Source organism: Protopterus annectens, chromosome 7.part0, assembly GCF_019279795.1.
Source record: "Protopterus annectens isolate FY-2018-M chromosome 7.part0, PAN1.0, whole genome shotgun sequence".
Taxonomy (NCBI): domain Eukaryota; kingdom Metazoa; phylum Chordata; order Ceratodontiformes; family Protopteridae; genus Protopterus; species Protopterus annectens.
The window spans coordinates 749,826,922-749,839,421 of NC_056739.1; the positions used below are offsets into that span (position 1 = coordinate 749,826,922).

Here is a 12,500-nt window from a genome sequence, read left to right on the forward strand (position 1 = left end):
CCCTAGGAATACCACAGAGGGGAAGGAGGGTGGGTAATCCTGACTGCAGATGCATACCTATCGGACATCTACATTTATGGTAGGTACAAAACTGTTCTATGTCCTTCAAGGATGCATCTGCAGTCATAACATATGGGTAGAATACCATAGCCAAACTGGGGGAGGAGGCACTAAGATAATGATGGTGTAGTTAAGATCCCTTGTAAAACTGCAGTTGCAAAACCTGCTCGGGATCTGGAGTATAAAGGAAGGTTGTAATGCTTGGCAAATGTATGCACGGAGCTCCAAGTAGCAGCTTCTAAAATGTCTTTGGTAGCCACTCCTCGTAGGAAAGCTGTAGTGGTGGCTGTAGCTCTTGTGGAGTGAGGCCTGATATTTTCAGGAGTTGTCTTTCCATGGAAAGAGTAACAGAATCGAATGCAATTTCCTATCCATTTTGAAATTGTCTGTTTGGAAATTGCTTTTCCTTGCACTCCTGTTGCATATGCTACCAGAAGCTGGTCAGTTTTTCTGTTGGTCTTAGTTCTGTCCAGATAGTAGCGCAGTTGTCTGTGAACATCCAAGGTGTGTAGTAGTTTTTCCCCCCTGTTCTGTGGGTTAGGGAAGAACGTAGGTAAATGAATAGCTTGGTTCAAGGATACTCTGGATACCACCTTTGGCATGAAAGTAGGATTGGTTCTCAGAGACACTCTATCCTGGTGAAAGATAAGGAAAGGCTGCACTGCCATTAAGGCCTGTAACTCGGATACCCTTCTTGCTGAAGTGATTGCTAGAAGGAAGGCAGTTTTCCAAGATAAGAACTGTAAGTCTGCTGATGCTGCTGGTTCAAAAGGGGGAAATGTTAATTTTTCCAGCACAAAATTGAGATCCCATGCAGGTACAGGTGGTTTCCTTGGAGGTTTTACATTTTTGATCCCTCTTAGAAATTGTCTGAGGAGAGGTTGAGAGAAGATAGGAGGATCCATGTTGTACTCTGCTGAAATTGCTGAAGCATGAATCTTAATGGAAGAATAGGACAGGCCATTGTGGAACAGTTCTGCTAAGTATTCTAGGATGTGTGCTAGGTTTGCCAGTGTGACATCTGTTCTCTTTGATGCACTCCAAATGAGGAATCTCTTCCATTTGGCTGAGTATGTTTTCCTTGTGGAGGGTCTGCGAGCCTCCAGGATAATGTCCTTGACCCTCTGAGATAAAACAGGTTGGTTTTGCTTTATGCAATTTTCCAGGCAGTTAGCTGCAGTGTTTTCAAGTTTGGATGCAGGGTCTTGTAGTTGTTCTGTGTTAGAAGTAAAGGCCATAGAGGTAGAGGCCATGAGTTCGTCCAAGACATGCTTCTCAGTAGTGGGTACCAATGCTGCCTTGGCCAGTCTGGAGCTATCAGAATTATCTTTGACTGTTCCTCCCTGATCTTCAGTAGAACTTTGTACATCAATGGGAGTGGTGGAAAGGCATAAACTGTCATGGCCTTCCAGCTGAAAGAAAGGGAGTCCACCCTCCAGGCTTGTGGGTGGTATTCTCTTGAGCAGAATTTCTTCAGTTGGTGGTTGAGTGGGGAGGCGAACAGGTCTATCTCTGGCATTCCCCATGTCTTTGTTATGGTTTTGAAGATGTCTGGATGCAGCATTCATTCGTGAGCATCCGTGGTAGTTCTGCTTAATCTGTCTGCTAGTGAATTTTCTTTTCCTGGTACGAATCTGGCCTGCAGTTGAATGTTGAGATTCAGGCCTAGATTCCACAGATCCATTGCCATCCGGCATAGAGGGTAGGAATGCGTGCCTCCCTGTTTGTTGATGTACCACATGACTGTGGTATTGTCCGTCCTTATCAGCAGGTGTCCTTGCTGGAGGAATGGTTTGAATGCCTCGATTGCATGCTTCACTGCCAGCATCTCCTTTAGATTTATGTGTAGATTCAGCTGGTCTTGGGTACACTTGTCTTCCGTGTGTGCCCCCCAGCCTAGGTCTGAGGCATCCGTGGTGATGGTCTGCCTTGGTTGTGGTTTGTGGAAAGGCAACCCTCTGTTGGTCTGGCAGGCCTGAGCCCACCACAGGAATTCTTGTTTCAGGCATGGAATGATTGGTATCATGGTTTCTAGACTGTGTCTGTGTTGAGACCATATATTCCTTAGGTACCATTGTAATTTTCTCATATGCAGTCTGGCATGTGGGATCAAGATTATGCAGGATGCCATGTAACCCAGGGCCTGCAGGACTTTCCTTGCAGTAAGCTGAGTTTGTCTTGTCAATGCCATGAAGTAAACTGGAAGTTGCTATTGTTTTTCTTCTGTGAGAAAAGCCATCTGAGTTATTGTGTCCAGTTCTGCTCCCAAAAATGTTATCCTTTGGGATGGCACTAGTCTTGACTAGTATGTTGACTGTGTATCCCAAGGCTTGCAGCAGTTGTATGACATAGGTCAAATCCTTTATTATTTTTGTCTTGTTGTCCACTTGTATTAGGCAGTCGTCCAGGTATGGATAGATTTGAATTCCCTGAAGCCTGCAATGTGCAATTACTGATGCCAGGCATTTCGTGAATACTCTGGGCGCAGTAGATAAGCCAAAGGGCAATGCTGAGAATTGATAATGCTCTGATCCTGCAAGAAATCTGAGGTGTCTTCTGCAATCTGGTCGTATGGGGACGTGCAGGTATGCCTCCTTGAGATCTAGAGTCACCAGCCAAGACTCCTTGCCCAACATGGGAAGAAGTTGCTGTAGGGTCAGCATCTTGAATTTTGGTACTATGAGGTATGTGTTCAGTGCGGACAAGTCGAGAATAGGCCTCCATTGAGTTTCTTTTCTTGGTACAAGGAATAGTCTGGAGTAAAATCCTTGGCCTTGTTCCATAGATGGTACCTTTTCTATTGCTCTCATCCTTAGTAAGTTGATGATTTGTTTTAGAGCCTCTGACTTCTGGCTTGATGGAAGGTTTGGCATTCCTCTCTTTTTGGTAAAGTGTGGAAGTGAAACCTGTAGCCTTTGTCTATGGTTTGCAAAGTCCATTTGTCTCCTGTAATGCAATGCCAGTTTTTTGAAAATAAAGCTAACTTTCCGCCCAAGGGTGCTTCCAGTTGTTCCCTGGTAGGCGGAATCAGAGCCAAGTCATTGTGTCTGTCCTGTGAGTGGTTGCAGTCGTAGCTGTGGCGGCACTCCTCTGGTTGTCAGGTTGCCACTGATGGCCCCTGTAGGCACCCCTTGATTGACCTCTGCCTCTTGGGCGTCTATTTCTGCCTCTCTGTGCTCTGGAGGTGTCTGGAAAGGACCAATTCTTTGAAGGCCAATTTCTGCTGAACCTCGGAGGTTGGACCTGCAGAAAATCCTTGACTGTTTGCACAGATTTTGCTTTTTCTTCCACTTTCTTTAGAACCTCCTGTGCAGGGGAGCCAAATAAACTTTGTTTCTCCATAGGGGCATCTAGGAGTTTAGACTTAACATGGTCTGGCAAGGATTGTTCTTTTAGCCAGGCATGCCTTTGAATCACTGCTCCAGTCATAGCTGATCTAAATGAAGCCTCCAGTGCATCATAGCCACATTTTAAGAAATGATTACTGACCTGCTGTAAGTTGTGTACCAAATCCTGAAGGGACTTACGGCCTAAAGGTTCAGGAGAGGAAAGCTTTTTATTCAGCTGATCTAACAAAAATTCCTGGTACTGTATCATGTGAAATTGACAGTTTAAAGCTCTGGCAGAAAGAGTAGCAGATGTATAAACCTTTTTACCCCATCTCTCTAATGCTCTTGATTCTCTTTCAGAGGGTAGGGGGGTTTTGGCAGAGGCAGCTGCAACACCCTTAGGGCCCTGAGAAATGGTTTCTGGGTCTGCAGCGTTGGCCTTATACAAGTGGAAGTGAGAATCCGGGACCCTGTAGTATCTGTCAGGTTTGGCAGGGGCCGGGGAAAGAGAATCAGGGGCAGAACTTGCATCATTGTATGCATCATCAACAACTGATAGTACAGGTGGTATGGCTAAAGGCCTATGCTGTGGTAAGTGTAAAAAGTCCTTAGCCTTTTTCTAGAATCAGAAAAATCCTGACCCTGCCATTGGAAGTGTTCCCTCATTGAGTGTAGAGTTTCCCCAAATGAAAATTCTTCTGGGGGGGAGGCAGAAGGAATGGAGTCTTCTACATCCGAATCCTCATAAGGTGAGTATGGTCCTTCCTGATGGTCTGATAACTCTGATCCATCTGAGGAATAGTCAGAGGAGAGAGGTTCAGGGGGTTCAGTCCTAGGTCTTTTTTCCGGAGGAGGATGTGAGGCCCTGTCTGGGTGAGGTTGGGATCCCCTGATCAGAGAAATAAGGTCCTCAGCAAGGCTGAGAATCTGAGAACTTGAGGAAGGTCTGTGAGAGGGAGCTTTAGTAGGGAAGGCCTTGGAAAGTTTAGCTGCTTTAGCCCTGGAGAAGGCCTTAATAGACATAGAAGCAGGGGGTCTAGCTGCCCCACGTGAAGGAGTAGAGATGTCCAACGGAATGGTGTCGGACAATTCCTGTGTGCCTGCTTCTTCGGTAAGAATTTCTGTAGCCGACTCAGCCGGGGCCTGTGAGGCCTCGGTTGCCTGAGACATGCTTACGGCCGAAGGAAGAACCGAGGACTCGGTTTCAGCCGAAACCGAGACACTCACGGTAGGCCTAAGCGTGGTCTCAGCTGAAACCGCGGGCCGCAAGTGTCGGTCCTTTTCCTTGCGTTTTTTGGCTAAATGTGTAGTCGGAGTCTCCGACGGCATTTTATATGCAAAAGCGGGACCAAAAAACTCTTCAGCAAACTCCGACCGACGTCTAAGTGCCCGTCGGTTGAAGGAAGCACAGGCTAAACAAGCTGATACGTCGTGGTCTGGGCCTAAGCAAGGAAGGCAGTAAGAGCGAAAATCCTTATGAGGTATTTGTTTCCCACAAGTTAAATAATTATTTACTTTGTCTGACATCGGCTGAGGCAAGAAAGAGTCCCCAACGGGGTACTTAGCTTTTTTAGAAGTCTTTGGTAGCTGAAATCTCTGGAACTGACCGACCGGCACTTGCGAACAGCTTCTGCTTCCGGCACCGCGCGGCAAGAAAGACTGGGGAAAATGGCATCGGCTGATGCCTTTATACCCCAGGAGCTATGACGTCGGGTGAAGTGCGACATCAGCCGAGGCCAGACCCAGACTTTGGAATCCGGCCGACCGAAGGGCTGCCTGAGGCAGGACAACCCATATGTTATGACTGCAGATGCATCCTTGAAGGACATCCGGTGTCACAGTAGTCTGGATGAGGGACTGTCTGAGGCCTTGTGGCCCAGCAGAGTTCCACAAGGCTGGGAGTGATTGGAGGGAGGTCCCCCTGAGAGGCTCAGAGAGCACAGTTGACACAGAATGATTTGGCAGCCTTCAGGAGATATCTAACATGGGAAAAGAGCTTTCCCACCTGGATAGAAGTGGAAGCCCAGAGGGGGTCCCTCCCCATGGAAGTCTGGAAGGGAGAAAGGGGCAGAAATTGGTTGGGCTGGGAGAGCTCCCACCTGGATGAGGGGGGTCTGGATCACAGCCCCCTCCGAGATGGAAGTCCAGAAGGGAGAGAGAGGTGGAAAGCGGCCAAGGAGGGGGCACTCCTGCCTGTGTGAGAGGGTCCGGACTGTCCCGCCCCCAGGTGGAAGTTCTTAAGGGAGCCACTGGCAGAAGGCTGCAGGGTCAGGAGAGTTCCTGCCCAGGTAAGTGGGGGCAGGCAAAGCCCTGCAAAGGAAGTCCTCAAGGGAGCAACCGGTGAGAGTCTGCGGGACCCAGAGAGCTCCTGCTAGATGGGGGAAGGTGTCCAACCTCACCCAGTACCTGACAGCATCCCCAAAATATCCGAAAGTACCCAGAACCCCTCTGGATGGGAAAGGAGGGGATGCAGAAGTCCCGATGAGAGTGGGCCTGCCCTTCGGAGGCCAAGGATAGTTCTGCGGGGCTGTCCAGGACTGGAGGGCATGGGGACACGGCATGGCTTGGTAGACTTCAGGAGATCTGGAGAAGATGGGGACCATGGTGCTCTGGACCAGAAAGGAGGGGGATGTAGAAGTCCCGATGAGATCGGGCCTGCCACTCGGTGGCTAAGAGGAGTTCAGTGGGGCCGGCCAGGACCAGATGCAGGTCCCCTGAAAGGCTCCGAGGGCACAGGGACACGGCACAACTCAGCGGCTTGCAGGGGATATGTGGGAGATGTGGACTGGAAAGGAGTGGGGGCTCAGAAGTCCCGATGAGGGTAGACCTGCTCCTCGGCAGCCAAGGGGAGTTCTGTGGGACCACCCAGGACTGGAGGGAGGTTCCCCTGAGAATCTCTGATGGCACAGGGACACATCACAGCTTGGCAGCATCCAGGAGATATGTAACCCAGGAAAAGAGTCCTCCCGCCCGGGTGGTAGTGGAAGCCCAGAGGGGGTCCCTGCCCATGGAGGTCTGGAAGAGGGAGAGAGGTAATAAGTGGTTGGGGAAGGAGAGCTCCCACCCATGTGAGAGGGTCCGGATCATCCCCCCCCACCAGGTGGAAGTCCTTAAGGAAGCCTCTGGTAGAAGGCGTCAGAGCCAGGAGATCCCCTTCCCCGGGTGAGAGGGGAATGGCAGAGCCCTCACAACAGAAGTCCTCAATGGAGCAACCGGTGGGAGTCTCCCGGACCCAGAAAGTTCCTGCTGGACACCGGGAATGTGTCCGACCTTGCCCAGTACCCGACAACATCCCCAAAATATTGCAAAGTCCCCAGAACCCCTCTGGATGAGAAAGCAGGAGTGCTATGGAAGCCCCGATGGGAGTCTACCTGCCCCACAGTGGCCGAGGGGAGTTCCGTGGGGGCCGGCCGGGATTGGAAGGAGGTCTCCTTGAGAGGCTCTGAGGGCATGGGGACAGGGCACAACTCGGCAGCCTTCAGGAGAGCTGGGGAAGATGGAGACCATGGTGCTCTGGATCAGAAAGGAGGGGGATGTGGAAGTCCCGATAAGAGTGATCCTGCCCCTCTGTGGCCGAGGGGAGTTCTGCTGGGCTGTCTGGGACTGGAGGGAGGCTCCCCTGAGAGGCTCCAAGGGCACAGGGACATGGCACAACTTGGCAGCCTTTAGGAGATCTGGGCAAGACGGGGACCCTGGTGCTCTGGATCTGAAAGGAGGGGGATGTGGAAGTCCCAATGACGGTGGACCTGCCCCTCGGCGGTCGGCTGAGACCAGAGGGAGGCTCCCCTGAGAGGCTCTGAGGGCACAGGTACATGGCATGGCTTGGCAGCCTCTGGGGGATATGTAACTTGGGAAAAGAGCCCTCCCACCCGGGTGGAAGCCTGGAGGGTGGAGAGAGGCAGAAAGCGGCTGGGATGGGAGCAATCCCGCTTGGTTGAGAAGGTCCAGATCACCCACCCTTCCAGGTGGAAGACCTTAAGGGAGCTGCTGGCAGAAGGCTGCGAGGCTAGGAGAGCTCCTGCCTGGGTGAGAGGGGTCAGGCAGAGCCCCTGCGGCAGAAGTCTTCAAGGGAGTGACCAGTGGGAGTCTTCTGTACCCAGAGAGCTCCTGCCAGGAAGGGAGTAGGCATTCAACCTCACCCAGTACCCGATGGCATCCCCAAAATATCGTAAAGTCCCTGGAACTCCTCTGGATGGGAAAGCAGGGGGGATGCGGAAGCCCTGATGGAGATGTACCTCCCCCTCAGCAGCCGAGGGGAGTTCTGTGGGGCCAGCTGGGACTGGAGGGAGGTCCCCTGAGAGGCGCCGAGGACACGGGGACACAGCATGACCTGGCAGCCTGCAGAGGATATGCAGGAGATAGGGGTCGCGGTGCTCTGGACCAGAAAGGAGGGGGACATGGAAGTCCCGATGAGAGCGGGCCTGCCCCTCGGTGGCTGAGGGGAGTTTTGTGGGGCTGGCTGGGATCGGATGGAGGTCCCCTGAGAGGCTCAGAGGGCATGGGGACATGGCATGGCTCGGCAGCCTGCAGGGGATATGGAGGCGGCAAGGTCCCTGAGGTGAGCCTTGGGCCACGGCTGGGTAAAGAGGTCTCGCTGCAGGGTCGAAGGAGAGGGCCGCTGTGCTAGACCCTGACAGAAGTCCTTGAGGGAGCATCGGGCAGAGGGCCGTGGGACTTGGAGAGCTCCCGGCCGGGTAGAGGCATCCAACCTCGCCCAGTTCCCAGAGGCATTCTCAAAAAATCGCAAAGTCCCCAGAATCGCACTGGACCAGAAAGAAGGGAGACTCAGAAGCCCTCATGAGAGTGGATCTGGCCCTCTGTGGCTGAGGGGAGTTCCGCGGGGGCGGTTGCTCCCGGTTGTCCACCGGGCACGCACAATCCGGCATGATTTGGCAACCTCAGGAGTTAAGGGATGACGAGGCATCCCATCAGGATTGCGAGTCTGGGTCCCAGCCCCGAGGAGAACATCTCCCACTGGGTGCCCACACGGTGAGGTTGGGGTGCCTTTCCCCACCGTCCATTGATCAATCGGGCCGACCGACTCCTAATGGCAGAGGGCCCCGTGGCGTGACTCTGTGAGTCACAGCTCGTGAGTTGAGCTTCTCCTCCCCAGGAGTGAGGTGTGTGGGGGACATGGAGCATTCTGCATCCCCGGGGCAAAGTCGAGGCGAGGTGAGACTGATGTGCCTGGTCCGAGGTGAAGGGGTCCAGCCACATGCCTGGCTGCCCTGGTCCAGCTGGTGCCCCTGAGCACAGGAGCTGTGGGAGCTCTCTCCCTCACTGTTTGGCTCTGAGTGTCGCCATGCTCTGTGCCAGCCTGCAGCCCTCTGTTGTCTCATCGCTGGCCCATGACCAGCACCCTCAGTGCCCCTCCACAAAGGCAGGGAACCCTCCCATCGGCAGAGGTCCGGGCTCCATCCGCTCCTCTCCACCCACCTGCTGAGGTGATCCTATCTGGTTGATCCTGCCAGTACCATATGCTTGTCTCAAAGATTAAGCCATGCAAGTGTCAGTGCACATGGACACTAAAGTGAAACTGTGAATGGCTCATTAAATCAGTTATGGTTCCTTTGATCGCTCCACCTTTACTTGGATAACTGTGGTAATTTTAGAGCTAATACATGCTGATGAGTGGTGACCTCCAGGGATGCCTGCATTTATCAGACCAAAACTAATCCGGGTCTTGGCCCGGAAGCTTTGATGATTCTAGATAAACTCTGGCCAATTGAGAGTCTTTGTGGCAGTGACGTGACATTCAAATGTCTGCCCTACCAACTTTCAATGGTACTATCTGTGCCTACCATGGTGACCACGGCTAATGGGGAATCAGGGCTCGATTCTGGAGAGGGAGCCTGAGAAATGGCTACCACATCCAAGGAAGGCAGCAGGTGTGCAAATTACCCACTCCTGACTCGGGGAGGTAGTGATGAAAAATAAAACTACAGGACTCTTTTGAGGCCCTGTAATTGGAATGAGTACACTTTAAATCCTTTAACGAGGATCTATTGGAGGGCACGTCTGGTGCCAGCAGCCATGGTAATTGCAGCTCCAATAGCATATATTAAAGTTGCTGCAGTTAAAAAGCTCATAGTTGGATTATGGGATCAGGCTGGCAGTCTTCCGCAAGGTGAGATAACGCCTGTCCCAGTCCATGCCTCTCAGTGATCCCTCGATGCTTTTAACTGAGTGTTCCAGGGGTACGAAGCATTTATTTTGAAATAATTAGAGTGTTCAAAGCAGGCCAATTGCCTGAATACTTCAACTGGGAATAATGGAATAGGGCTCCAGTTCTATTTTGTTGGTTTTCAGAACAGGGGCCATGATTAAGAGGGACAGCCGGGGGCATTCGTATTGTGCTGCTAGAGGTGAAATTCTTGGACCGGTGCAAGACGAATAAAAGTGAAAGCATTTGCCAAGAATGTTTTCATTAATCATGAAGGAAAGTCAGAGGTTCGAAGATGATCACATACCGCCGTAGTTCCGACCATAAACAATGCCATCTAGCGATCTGGCAGCATTATTCCCATGACGTGCTGGGGAGCTTCTGGGAAATCAAAGTCTTTGGGTTCTGGGGGAGTATGGTTGCAAAGCTGAAACTTAAAGGAATTGATGGAAGGGCACCACCAGGAGTGGAGCTTGCAGCTTAATTTGACTCACCCAGCCTGGACAGGAAAAGGATTAACAGATTGATAGCTCTTTCTTCATTCTGTTGGTGGTGGTGCATGGCTGTTCTTGGTTGATGGAGCAATTTATCTGGTTAATTCCGATAATGAACGAGACTCCACCATGCTAACTAGTTATGCGACCCCATGCGGTTGTCTTCAACTTCTTAGAGGGACAATTGGCTTTCAGCCACACGAGATTGAGCAATAACAGGTCTGTGATGCCCTTAGATGTCCAAGGCTGTACACATACTACACTCAATGGATCAGCATGCGTCTACCCTTGGCCAACAGGTCCGGATAATCTGCTGAACACCATTCATGATAGGGACCAGAGATTGCAATTATTCCTCACGAATGAGGAATTACCAGTAAGTGTGGGTCATAAGGTCATGTTGATTAAGTCTCTGCCCTTTGTACACACTGTTTGTCTCTACTACTGATTGGATGGTATAGTGAGGTCCTTGGATCAGCCTTGCTGGAGTCGGTCACGGGCCCGGTGGTGCACTGAGAAGACAATCAAACTTGACTATCTAGAGGAAGTAAAAATTATAACAAGGTTTCCGTAGGTGAACCTGCAGAATGATCATTAATGCGGAAGGTCCCGGGATTGCTCCATCCTCGGGTACCAGAGCCTCTCCTCGTTCCACTGCCCTGACCCTCTATGTCTCTCTCCGTGTCTCTCTCTGACTCCTATCTCTGTGTGCCCTGGTGGGGGCCAGTGGGACTGAGCCCATGGCTACTGGGGGAGGGAGGGAGAGGGGAGGGAGTGAGAGAAGAGGTGGTGCCTGTCCCCCTCACCTCATGGTGCCGGGTAGGAGGGGGTCTGTCCATTTGTTGGGAGGTGTGGGCCTTCCTCTGCTGCCATGAGGGGATGGTGGCAGAGGGTGCGCCCGGCCCAGAGGTGTGGTCCACCGTGTGTCCCAGAGGTGGCTGTCTCCCCATGCTGCAGGGGGAGGGGAGAGGATGCCATATTGGCAGGGGGGTGGTGGCCTCCACTCTGGCCATGCGGGGTCACCCCCAGAGGTGGAATACAGGAGTCCTCTCCCCTCAATGTTGGTCGTGGATACCTGTAGAGGATGCCCCGCTCCACATGGGATGTTGGTTCAAAGACCTGGAATGTCGGTGGTATGGCCTCATGCCAGAAACTGTGGGACTCCCTGCTGATCCTTCTGTGCAGGGCCAGTAACCCCAGTCTGGCCACCCACGATGACGCCCATGAAACTTGCGTGCTCAACTTGAGGTGCGATGCCACGTGGACAGTGGTACCCCCAGTGAATGAGAACTGTACGACTCTGAGCAGAGGATCACTCGGCTTGTGTGTCAATGAAGAACGCAGCTAGCTGCGAGAACTAATGTGAATTGCCAGACACATTGATCATCAACACTTCGAATGCACTTTGCGTCCCCGGATTACTCCCAGGGCTACGCCTGCCTGAGGGTCATCATGGCCCCCGTCGGTCCACCTGGGGAGTCAAGAGAACCCGCTGCTATGGGCCCCCCATCCCCCCAGGGAAAGACATGGATGTAGGAGATGAGTACCCCACTGCCCTGAGCCAGGAAACCTGTCCGAGGATGGGCGGGAGCAGGCACGCTTCTGGCCCACACCCCAGAGGCTATTGGTGGTACCGCCACTGGGCTGCCCTCCCTGGCCGGAGCCCATGCCTGCCCGCCTGATTCCCATGCGCCGAGGCCATGTCGGCAGTCCTCTGGTGGTGGGGAGCGGGCATGTGGGGGCCAGCAGAGAACAGGTAGTCTGTCTGCCCCCTAGGCCCCTGCCATCCTGCCCACCCGCGACCATGCTCAGAACACAACCTCAGATCAGACATGGCGACCCGCTGAATTTAAGCATATTACTAAGCAGAGGAAAAGAAACTAACCAGGATTCCATCAGTAATGGCGAATGAAGAGGGAAGAACCCAGCACCGAATACCCGCCCGGGCGATGAGGGCAGGGAAATGTGGCATATGGAAGTCCGTCTCCCTGACGCTGCCCATGGGGCCCAAGTCCTTGTGATCAAGGCTCATTCCGCGGAGTGTGTGAGGCCAGCGGCGGCCCCGGCACATTGGGATCAGGTCTTCCCGAAGTCGGGTTATTTGTGAATGCAGTCCAAAGCAGGTAGTAAACTCCATCTAAGGCTAAACACTGGCACAAGACCGATAGCGGGCAAGTACCATAAGGGAAAGTTGAAAAGAACTTTGAAGAGAGAGTTCAAGAGGGCATGAAATCATTCAGAGGTAAATGGGGGGGGGGGTCTGCGTGGTCTGCCCGGAGGATTCAACCCGGCAGCTGCACCAGCTGCCCAGGCAAGGTGGATTCCCCTCCCCAGGTGTGCTGGCCATCATTGGGCGCGCTTCCTCCATGGTGGTGCACTGCAACTCGCTCTGGGTTGACCGGGAAGGCTGCATGGAAGGTGGCTCCTCTCCCTTGAGGGGTGTGTTACAGCCCA

At 52.6% G+C, this 12,500-nt stretch overlaps 1 non-coding gene and 1 pseudogene across 1 annotated transcript; both read left to right on the plus strand.

Annotated features, from left to right (window-relative positions):
- The first annotated feature begins 11,342 nt into the window (after positions 1-11,342).
- LOC122807383 lies at positions 11,343-11,496 on the plus strand. The gene has a single exon (XR_006365684.1). It is a non-coding gene; the product is annotated as a 5.8S ribosomal RNA (ribosomal RNA).
- Positions 11,497-11,862: 366 nt separating this feature from the next.
- Positions 11,863-12,500, plus strand: part of LOC122807376 — a 3,456-nt pseudogene continuing 2,818 nt past the window's right edge.